Genomic DNA, 12,741 nt, shown 5'->3' on the forward strand with positions numbered 1-12,741 from the left:
GTTAGATTTAACATGCTTAGACACAACCTTAGGCATATTGAACTTAGGCATATTATGAGATGCTTTAACAAAAATAGTTTTAGAACTTGAAGGAGTAGAACATTCATCAATATAGCCTAAACCTCTTTTATCACCAAAAGGCTTGCCTACTTGAATTATCTTGTCTAATCTTTGAGCATCTATTGTCAACTTTTTAATAGATTTTTTAGCCTTATCAAGTTCTTGCAAAGCACTAAATTCCTTTTCTTTGAGTAATTTAATCAAATTATCTTTTTCACAACTATCATGCTCGAGAAATTTAACTTTGTCAAGCAAGGCATTTTTCTCATCACAATCAAAAGCATGCTTGTCACAAGAGATATTCATTTCATCAATATGCATAGCATCATGCTCATTCTCTTTTAAGCAAGCAATTTCTTCAAGTAAGGACTTATTTTTACTAGATAAAACATTGTATTTCTTTTTAAGCACAACATGCTTAGAACTAAGTTTTTCTAAATCATTTTGCATATTTTCAAAAGCTTCAAACAATTCATTATAAGAAAGAGGTTCTAGAGTTACCTCATCATTTTGTTCATCCTCTTTGTCACTATGAGCCATGAAGCAAAAATTGGCCACTTCTTCATTATCACTCCCACTTTCGCTTTCATCGCTATCATCCCAAGTAGCTTTCATTGCTTTCTTCTTGAATTTTTTGGATGATTTGAGAAGAGGATAATCGGTTCTAATATGACCCGGCTTCTTGCATTCATAGCATATTACCTCATCCTTTTTGCTCTTTTCACCTTTTGACTCTTTTTGGTTGGAGAGATGCTTCTTGAATTGCTTCTTTCTCTTGATGAAGTTCTTATACTTACGTGAAAGATAGGCAACATCATCTTCATCAAGGTCATCTTTATCTTGGGAGTTAACTTCTAAAGAGATGGTCTTTAAAGCTATACTTTTTTCTTTCTTTTTCTTTTCATCCTCCATGTTTTTCTTGATCCTTATCTCATGCGTCAACAACGAGCCCATGAGTTCATCAATGGAGAGAGATTTGAGATCCTTTGCCTCTTGAATGACGGTGACTTTAGGCTCCCATTGTTTAGGCAAAGACCACAGTAGCTTCTTTATCTTCTCAAGATTTGAGTACTTTTTCCCAAGTCTTTCTAAAGCATTGACAATGTTAGTAAATCTAATAAACATATCGGAAATAGCTTCATTTTCATCAATTTTAAACATTTCATATTGATGAACTAACATGTCAATCTTTGTTTCTTTTACTTGACTAGTTCCTTCATGAGTAATTTCTAATTTATTACATATCTCTTTAGCGGTTTTGCAAATAGACACTCTATTATACTCAACTTCATTCAAAGCACAAAATAAGCAATTAATAGCCTTGACATTTAAAGAGCATGCTTTCTTTTCATTTATTGACTATTCTTCCTTAGGTTTTATAGTGCTAACACCATCAACATCTTTTGTTGGAATTTTAAAACCTTCCTCAACAATATCCCATAAATCATAATTAATAGAAAGCAAGAAAAATTTTCATAATTAATAGAAAGCAAGAAAAATTTCATTCTATTTTTCCAATAACTGTAATTAGTACCATTAAAGAAAGGAGGCTTTGTAATAGATTGACTATCGATAAAAGGGATAAAACCTAAAGTTGCCGTAGCTCAAAAACAATTAAGTTTATCAAGAAATAAATATTTCAAGAAGAGCAACCCGCTCTGATACCAATTGTTGGATCGATATGGTAATCCTAGAGGGGTGAATAGGGTTTAATTAAATTTTTTTTTTAAATTAACCCAATTAAACTAATTAATACATTTTTTATAAATAATAAGAAAATTTCAATTTATGCAACAAATAAGATGACAAAAAGTGTGATAATTTAATTCTATCAAATTTTAGCAAATAAATAAGAACAAACTAAAACATACAATAAATTGCTTAAATTAATTGCAAAAATAAAAAGGAAGGAGTTAGAGAAGAAGACACCGTAATTTTTATAGTGGTTCGGTCAAACTCGACCTACTCCACTCCCCAAGCGCCTCATGAAAATTTGAATAAAATATTTTCGACTCCTTCCATGGATTAGAGCCCAACCGTTACACCACTGTTCCTTTTACGGGTTCAAGAGCAAACCCGATCCTTTCCACGGTTTAGGATCAAACCGTTACAAATGTTGGAATTTTTGAAGAACACAATACAACTCTCACTAGAGTGGATTTACAAGTTTAAGCACTCAACAAATTTATTATCACAATACAATAACACTCTCTCAAGAATAAAATGAAAAGAAAAAAAATTGGGAACTTAGAGAGAGCAACAATTGAAACTTTTGAGTTTTGGAGGATTATGAAATGTAAAATTTGTTAGTTCAAAATTTGGAGAGGAAGATGGTTTATATAGAAATGGAAAGGGAAAAATTGAATTTAAATTGGACCATTAGATTTGTGTTAAAAAAAATGAAGGGTAGAGATTAAAAGAAATAAAAATAAAAATAAGAAGATAAAATATATAATAATATATATATATATATTTTAAAAAAGTTGCCAACGACAGGAGCATTTAATGCTTTCTGGATATTTTTTTTTTAAATTTCAAAGAAATCGTTTGACACATTTTTTTAATAAAATAATATATATATATATATATAATATTTTAAATAACCAAAAGCCCCACGTGTCGTCGCCAGATTGGTCATTGATGATTCAGTCGCCACGTCATCGGTATTTTTCGATAAAACTTGTTTCGGTCATAACTTCTTCGTTTTAGCTCCGATTTGAGTGATTTAAGAGGTGTTGGAATCATTGTTCCGATCTCTACGCTATGGACATATTAAAACACTAAAATTTTCAGTAATTAAAAATTGAGTTTGTTATCATCAAAATATTTATTAATTAATTAATTAAAATTAATTAATTTGAGATTAAGGGCCAAAAAGCCAACATTGGTTTGGGCTGATTGATTTTTTCGGGTCATCAGATTTTTTGAACCCTCCTAGTTCTTAAGTTTTGAGTTTTTTTTCAACTTAGTCCATAAGTTTCAAAATGTTACAATTTTACTCTTAGATTTGAATTTTGTTTCAATTTGGTCCATGGATTTCAAGCTTTTATATTTTTAACCTCAAATTTTCATTAAATATTTACTTTCAATCATTGACGCCGATTTCTATTAATTAATTAAAAAAAATTAGAATTGAAATTTTAAATTTAATTTTAAAAGTGATAAAAATAGTTAAATTTAATTTTAAAAGTGATAAAAATAGTTAAATTTAATTAATTATAATTCTTTTAACGATTTTTTAATTTATTAACATAAATTAACTCCAAACGACGAAAAGTGAGTATTTAGTGAAAATAAATTTGAGGTTAAAAGTGTAAACCTCGAGATATAGGAACCAATTGAAACAAAATTCAAATGTCAATGGTACAATTGTAGCATTTTGAAACCTAAGGACTAAATTAAAACCAAACTCAAAACTTAAGGACTAAATGTGTAACACTTTGAAACCTAGAGACTAAATAGAAACTAGATTCAAAACCTAAGACCAAAAAGATATTTTTTCCATATAAAAATTAACAAATATTTTAAAGTCACTTAATTTTGCTAACTCGTCAATGCCACATCACTTTTTCGTTAATGAATTAATGGTCAATTTAACAGAGGGACTATTTAGAATAATTTTCCAAACTTCAGGGACTAAGTTATCACTTTTGAAACCTCAAGGATCCGATAGACATCAACTTCAAATCTTAGGACCAAAAATGTATTTTGTCTTTTTTTTTTTTTTTTTGTTTTTTACTACTCATCACACATTCCCTTCGAATTATTGATCACTATACCTCTAATAAAGATAGTGTGGACTTTAAAATAAATAAGAAAAAGAAGGGGAAATGAATAAACAATACGATGGAAAAGCAAATTAGCTGGATTTCCAAAAATCATTGAAAAATTATATGCTTAGGGACTTTGTAATAAAAAAAGAGAAAAGAAGAACCGACTTGTATCACTTTTTCATTAAAGAGATTAATTTGTACGAACGGCATTTCAATGTGAATTAATTTGTACGAACGGAATTTTAATATCAGAGCATTTTGCAACTTATTTTTACCTAAAGTGCAAGGTATGTATCTTTTAATTTTAGAGGATGCTTCTTTTGTAAGATGGCGTTGCATTCTTCTGTCAAACCAATCATCTCATATTGTTCAAATTTATTTTTATTTGACAAAATATCTTTCATGAATTTGACATAATTAGGTATTTGTGCTAAAGTTTCAATGAAAGGAATATTAATGTACAATTTCTTAAAAATCTCTAGAAACTTAGAAAATTGCCCATTTATCTTCTTTTTCTAGAACCTCTAAGGATAAAGAATATTACTAGGCACAAAAGGTATAGGTGCAGAAGACTTACTTTAAGATGATTTTAGTTCACTTATCTTTTCCTTTGGTTGCTCTTCCTTAGCAACTTCCTCAGATTCTTATATTTCACTAGATTCATCATTAAGCTCTTCCACTTTTTTTTCAAGTGGTTCATCATCATCATCATCATCATCTCTCAAACGACTGGCCAAATTTTTTCTACTCCTTAATGTCAAAGACTTACATTTCTCTTTTGGGTTCTTCTCAGGACAACTAGAAAATTTACCTTTTTGCATTGTCTGAAGGGAAGTGACAATTTCACTAAGATGTACTTCCATGTTATGAATTTGACTAAGATGCATTTCCATGTTATGAGAAGCTATTGGTGGTGAATTTAATGATTGTCCTCATGCAACTATTTTAGAAAAAGTGTTAGTAATTGTTGTCAATTGAGCCTAAATAGCACTTACGTCATCAATTCCATACACTCTGGTGGTTTTGATGGTGGAATTTCTATCACTTGACGAATTATAACTCGAAGTGTCCATATCCTCCAAGATAGCATAAGCCTCGATAGCAGTTTTTCCAAAGATCGATCCCCCAGCAGTAGCATCTAGAATAGATTTAGTGTTACCATTCAACCCATTGTAGAATAATTGAATATGCAAGCAATTGCAATATGCATGTTGTGGGCATTGTCCAGTGCTAAGTAGGTGTCTTTAGTTCTACCTAACCTGAAACAAACAATATTTATAAAGCTCGAACAACAACCTAACTAACTCGTAGTTAAAGTGGAGGTGTCACAGAAATTCGTCCCATAAATACATTTATAATACTGATCTATACTACTGCTACCACTAAAGCATAACATTAGTGGCAAGACCGAATCGATTCGCAGGGAAGCACAAGATGTGTTTCGTTAAGCTAATTCTCTAGTTGTAGTGATTAATAGAGGGTTTTGAGTGGAATTAAATAAAGTGCATTAAAATTAAAGGTGAAGCAAGTAAATGTAACCTTGAATTAGAAAGTCTAGTTCTAGGAGCAAGAGAGGATTCCAATGTAATTTCAACCATCGAATTCTCTTAGTTAAACATGCATTGAATTTACGTGTGCACGATGACCTACCTGACATAATCAACTCTTTGGTGTAACGGACTACCAACTCATTGGACAAACCAAGAAAGCACCCTAATTATAAAAAGGCCTTAGCTCTAATTGATCTAAATGCCTTGATCCTTTTGGGTTCAAAAGCATCCATATAGAATCAAAACAATTGCATTAAGTTCTAGGATTTCATTGTGTGATTTACTAATTAGATAGTGTAATCAATCAACCAGTTTATTCTTAGATCTAGGTTGAACATGTATTTTAAGACCTATTGATAGATTATATTCCTTAGCATACAGGAACACAATCTTTTTCTACTTGATAGATTAAGGCTAGATGAACAAAGAACGAACGTGCAAGTCTAATTGGTTTTTAATAATATTTATGCATATATACTTCATGGAATGTGCAAGTGATATATACATTATTTTATTTATAATGTAAACTCCCTGTAATATTTATACATATATATTTCATAGACTTTATCCATAAGACATGTTTTTCTAGATATTTATATACCCGACAGTAGGTCTTATAAGTTGTCTATGAGATTGAGAATAGTTAGGGATATTGGAAATTTACAACTATTTATTTACTCCTCAGTAGATGGTATTTTTTTATTAGTTGTACTTGGATAGTTGTATTTATGTGTCTACACATCTCTGCATTTATGGAAATCATTGGTCTCATAGAGTGTATGTATATGCTCAAACAACACTTGTATTACTTTTAGGTGTATATATACGTTGATGAGTTTGGGGATAAGTGGGGGAAATTAGTATTTTGAATTTAAAATTGTATTAGGTAGGGGATGGTTGTATTTGAATTTGTTTTGTTTAATTAATTAGTAATTTTATTTATATTTCTATTTTCTATTTTATTAGATTTTAGTGTTTAGTTATCATTTTTTTTTTTAGGGGTTGAGGTATGGTTGGTAAATTATATAAAAAAAGAACTATAAAACCATTATATTCATTTTGATTTCAATATAAAGGAAAGGATTAGATTTAGATTATGTTTTGATCGAAGACTAGGATGTAAGAAAAACTAGTCCCCTACTCAAGGTTTGCATAATCCACAAGTAAGTTGATCAATGTTTAAACATGCAACCCAATATCAAAAATTGCAAAAAGGATGGTGTTGAATCTCCTTAGATCATTAACAGAGAAAAAAAAAATCTCATTTCCAAAATTCAAAATTCAAAATTTTGTTACGTACAACCTAATTGCCAAGCTTTAGATAGCTTCTCAAAATCTTAGTACGTGTCACCACATCATATATCAACTTAGTAAAATGACAAAAATAATCTTATTTAACATGTTTTAAGAAAATCGGGGAAGAAGCGTTCGAAATTGTGGTTAGGCATGAGTTTTTTAGTCATTTACTATTTTTTATTTTATATATGTAATTATTTTATGTTTGTACTACATATTCTATTATTTTATGCTTGAATACTATTTATACAACTGCCCAAAACGTATCCAAAACTTAGGAAAATGGGATCCATTTAATAGATATGTGAAACATTAATCTATACAATGTAATAAAAGAATATTGTGTGGAGTAATATTTCTCCGCCATCCTTATTTAGGCATAATCACACATTCCATAGACACACAAGCTACTTCTACTACATTATAGATTGTTGCAGCCTCCACAATGGTTCCTATTAAACATAGGATTCTCACACTTTCCATTACAACATATCTCCGATTACATGGATTTTTTTTCGCACCTCTCACAGTTATATCTGTTTCACAGAGAAGATATGGATATATATATATGTTATATATATATGTGGTAATTGAAGGGAAATATTAATGATAGTGGATGAGTCTAGATTAGCAACCATTAAGAATTGGATTAAAACGTGTTAGGCTTTCTTTTCGTATATTAGGCAAGGAAAACGAGGTCCCCATGTCCATAGACGCTGCACCAGCACTATGCTTTATCTTTATTTATTAATTTATATTCTTTCTTTGACCTTCATATTAATTTTATATTATTTGAATTTTCTTGATCACCTTTTTTCCCCTTTTTTTTTTTCCAAATTTGCTCTCTCTCTCTCTCTCTGTTTTTTGACCTTGTAATTTATATAATATCTGAGTTTAATTATCTTCCCACACTGTTTTGAATTCCCATGCATTTCCCATATTTTCTTTTTTTTTTTCATTTAATAACCGACCAATAAAAATAGCAGATGAAAAGGAGGTGCATCAAAACATCTCAACTAGATTGATACATTCGTAATACTCTCACCATATCCAAAAACTAAAAGTGATGCATTATAAAAAAAAAAGATAGGTACAAAGAATCTGTTACAAGAGCAAGAGAAAAGCGTATGTAGAAAATAACAATGTATTTAAGTAGGTTTTATTGGGTTTTCTGGAAAAATTAAAGGCCCAATGACACTCTTGTAATTAATGAGTAGTGGCATTTTTGTAATATCCATTTCTTCTCCAAAATAGGGCTGAAAATCGTGTGACTCTTGTGAGGGGCTACCAAACTGAACAGAAAAAGAAAAGGGGGAAGAAGCCGCCACAATTGAAGGGTTAAAAACAAAGCCGCTTGAGAGAGGAGCAATCTGAACCGAAAAAGCAGAAGTCGCAGCCATCTGTGGAGCAAGGAAGAAGCATGCGGTCGGCTTCGTGGAAGACCAAAGCCGAGAGTGGCGCTGAAGCTGCTGGCTACTTGTCGGCAGACGTGGTCGTCTGGTGTTCGGACATGCGGCAGTGTGCAGGTAAGGCGACGACTGATTTCTTCCAGAGGTTCGGTCCGATCTGTCGGGTTTGAGCGTGGTCTTTCCGGTTTGGTTTCGTAGTGGTGGCTGCGTCCGGCAGTGGTTGGTTCAGGACCCTTATCAGTGAGAGATACGCACATGTCTGTGCGTGGTTCGCTAGTCAGAGGCGGGTAGCACACTGTTTTGGGTTGTATTGCAGCGGGTTGTTCTCAGTTTTCAAAGGCGACATTGTGTGTGGATCTCTCGGTATCTGTGGATACTAAAATTACAGATTGGTGATTTCATTGATTATCTGTAATCTGTAAAATTCTTTTATTGCTCATTAATAAATTAATTCAAGCTGGTTCTCAAAGTGGATGTAGACCAAACTGGTCGAACCACTATATATCTTGGTATTCTTTACTGCTTTTGATTTATTTCTGCTGATTGTTTGCGTTCTGTTTGGCCATGTAAGTTAGGTTCAGAAACTCTCACAAGTGATATTAGAACTCCAATTGATCCAAGGAAGGTGTGTGGTAGTGTGTGCTGGCATATTCTTTGTTCAGGATTTTTTGTTGGGTTTAATTTTGACAGATGACTTCGATGTCTACACGGTTCGAAGTTGTTAAATTTGATAGGAAAGGTGACTTCGGGTTATGGAAGAAAAAGATTAGGGCTATTCTGGTACAACAAAAGGTAGCCAAAATCTGAGACGAAGATAACCTTCCACTAACAATTAAGCTGAAAAAAGGGATATGGATGAGATGGTCTATTTGACGAGTGCTTAGGCTAGTAGATGAGGCCACTACTACAACGGAGTTGTGGAAGAAATTAGAAAGTCTTTATTTGACTAAGTCCTTGCCAAATAAATTATATAGAGAAATTCTTTGGATATAAGATGGACTCAAGTAAAAGCTTAGAAGAGAACCTAGATGAATTCCAGAAGATTATAGTTGATCTCAATAACATCGGTGAGAAGATGTTTGATGAAAATCAAGCAGTTATTCTTCTGAATTCTTGCCAGAATCGTATCGAGAAGTTAAGGCAGCTATTAAATATGGACGGGATTCATTGTCCATGGATATAGTGTTGGATGCCTTGAGAACGAGAAATCTCGAGATTAAAAAGGAATGCAAGGATGGAGAGTTACTCATGGCCAAAGACAGAAATGAGAAAAAGAACGGAAAAAGAAAAAATTCGAGATCCAGGTCGAAATCAAAGGGAAAACCAAAAAGTGTTTCCTATGTCATAAAGAAGGACACTTTAGAAAAAATTTCCCTTTGAATAAGAGCAAAGAAGCATCAAGTAGCACGCATGCAGGGGATTCTAGTGCAGCAAATATTACTGATGGGTATAATTCAGCAGAGGTTTTGATGGTGTCCAGTAGGGACATTCAGAATGCTTTGATCATGGATTTAGGGTGCACGTTTCACATGACTCCTAATCGGGATTTCTTGATTGACTTTCAGAAAAATGATAGGGGATCAGTTCTGCTTGGTGATAATGGTGCTTGTGATATAAAAGAAATTGGGTCAGTTCGAATTGCAACACATGATGGTATGATCAGAATTCTTACAAATGTAAGGTATGTTCCAGAACTCAAACGAAATCTAATTTCTCTAGGCGAATTAGATAGAACAGGTTATTCCTATAAATCTGATAATGGAGTTCTGAAGGTTATCAAGGGTTCTTTGGTTAAGCTGAAGGAGACCTTGAGGAATGGTCTTTATGTGTTGGAGGGTACTGCAGTTTCAGGTAGTGCTGCTGTTGCATCTGGGAAAGAAACAGATAAGTCTATGTTATCGCATAACAGATTAACTCATGTGAGTGAAAGAGATCTGCAAGTTCTTTCAGAACAAGGTTTTCTTGGAGGAGTTAAAGACATTGAACTCCCATTTTGTGAACATTACATAATGGAAAAGTCTACCAGATGAAGTTTGGGAAAGGGAAGCATTCTACCAAAGGAATTTTGGATTATGTTCATTCAGATTTGTGGGTTCCTACACAGGTACCTTCTATGAGAGGTTCGAGATACTTTATGTCAATCATTGATGATTTTTTAAGAAAGGTGTGGATGTATCCATTAAAACAAAAGGATGAAGCTTTTGGGAAATTTTTTGAATGGAAAAAGCATGTTGAGAAATAGACACGGTAAAGTATCTGAGGACAGACAATGGTTTGGAATTTGTGAATCACAAATTTGATAAATTTTGCAAATCTGAGGGAATTACGAGACATTTCACTGTTACATACACTCCACAATAGAATGGTTTAGCTGAAAGGTTCAACTGAACAATTATGGAGCGTACAAGATGTCTCTTGACAAATGCTTCATTACCCTTGAAATTTTGGGGGGAAGCTGCCCAAACAACCTGTTATCTTATTAATAGGAGTCCGTCTTCCGCTTTAGGCCTAAAGACTCCTCAGGAGATATGGACAGGAAAAGCTCCAAGCTTGGATCTTCTCAGAGTGTTTGGATGTTCAGCTTATGCTTATGTTAAGGAAGGGAAGCTAAATAAGAGGGCACTAAAATGTATGTTTATTGGCTATCCTCAGGGTGTTAAAGGATATAAACTTTGGTGCTTGGAAGAGGGTAGAAATAAATGCATTATCAACAAAGATTTGACTTTTAATGAAACAGAGATGCCATTTCATGTTAAAGAGCAGCAGAAACAATAGACAGTTGACTAGGTTGAGGCAGAGGTTAGAATTGATTCTAAAGCACGGCCATCAGCTAGTTCAAGTGATTCCAGTGACCAGTCATCCAGTTCTGATGGTAGATAGTCTCAACTGCAGAGAACTTTGATTGATGAGGGAGCTTTTAGTGAAGAAAGCTCAAGTAGCAGTGACCTACAGAACTATCAGCTTACTTGAGGCCTCAGCGGGTGAGGCAAGCTCCTACGAGGTATGGTTATGCTGATTTAGTTGCTTATGCTCTTACTTGTGCAACTGACAGTATTGAAGCAAAGCCTCTTACTTTTGAGGAGGCTATTGTATCTGATTCGAAGGAACAATGGAATGATGCTATGGAAGCAGAGTTGTTCTCGTTGCAGAAGAATCAAACATGGTCATTGGTTCCAAAGCCTCCTAATCAGAAACTCATTCAGTCAAAGTGGATTTATAAAATCAAGCCAGGTACAGGAGGTGACAGCAAGCCTAGGTATAAGGCTAGACTGGTAGCCAAGGGCTACACTCAAAAGAAGGGAGTTGACTTTCATGAGATTTTCTCTCCGGTGGTGAGACATTTGTCCATTCGATTAATTTTATCTATTGCTGTTCGCTTTGATATGTTTGTTGAACAGATGGACTGTGAACCCCAAATCTCAATTTTACACTTAAGTGTGTTTTCTTATTTAAATTGTCTTAATTTTTCACTTAATTGTGTGTCCCTATTTAAATTTGTATAAATAAGTTGAGAAGGTTGATGAGAAAATTAATATGAAATGGTGAAGAAAGAATGGGGATTTGAAAAGAAAAAAATATGGAATTGAGTTGGGAAAGTTGGGGGAAAATAATAAGTAGGTTGAGCTAGTGTGGAATAATATGGAAATTAAGTTTGGAAAATTTGGGGAAAAATTCGGCTAAGTATGGAGAAATTAGGTGAAGTGCGTTATGGCTGAAGGACTGAGAAAAATATGGAATTTATGTGAAATGCGGAAAATATGGAAAATTACTTTGGAAAAATTTGGAAAATCCGTGTAAAAGTATCACAAAGTGGTGAGCAAATGTGTACGGAGAACAATGTTCGCAGTAACTAAGAACGAGATCATTGAGAGTGAGATCAGCGAGATCGTTGAGAGCGAGATCATTGAAAGCAAGACCAGCGAGAAAGCTGGAGAGAGCGAGAGTGGAGAGAGCGAGACCAGCGAGAAAGCTGGAGAGAGCTTACCAGCGAGATTACTGGAGAGAGCGAGAGTGAAGAGAGCGAGACCAGCGAGAAAGTGGGAGAAAGTGACATTGCCGAGAGTGGAGTGAGTGACACTGCAGAGAGCGGAAAGAGCGAAAGCGCCTATGCGTTAGCCTTGCTTTGTCCGATTCGAACGTCACGCCCACGCCCACGCCTCGCCTATGCATTGAACGACCGAGCAAGCTTCTGGGCAATGTAATTGGATGCGTTGGGATGGATTATGTATTTAAAAACCCTAATTTGAATACAAACAAAGCTTGAAGATGTAAGGGCAAACGTAAATTAAACTCTAGGTGTTCGATTAAGAAAAATTCTTAAACCCTAAGAAATTGTGTTGGATGCATTTGGGAAAAACACATTGAATCAAGGTGAAGTTAGCTTACGTTGATAAAAGGAGGATTAAAAATTTGGCCATGCAGCCAAGTAGGTGCTGTCAATCCCACGAGCAATTTCAACACCTATAAATAGAGAGTTGGGATTTCATTTTCAAATCTCACAAAAATCATAAATTTTTTAGAGAAATTAGAGGGCAGTGAGGGTTCAGAGGAATGTGTCAACTTTGGACGAGAAGATCTTCCAATTTACTCGTGCGTTTAGAGTGATTCTAAAACCATATGAAATCTCTGGAAGTCTAGTTTTCAGAGTAGGGC

The sequence above is a fragment of the Benincasa hispida genome, chromosome 8 (assembly GCF_027475165.1).
Source record: "Benincasa hispida cultivar pf3 chromosome 8, pf3_genome.v1.1, whole genome shotgun sequence".
NCBI classification, from domain to species: Eukaryota; Viridiplantae; Streptophyta; class Magnoliopsida; order Cucurbitales; family Cucurbitaceae; genus Benincasa; species Benincasa hispida.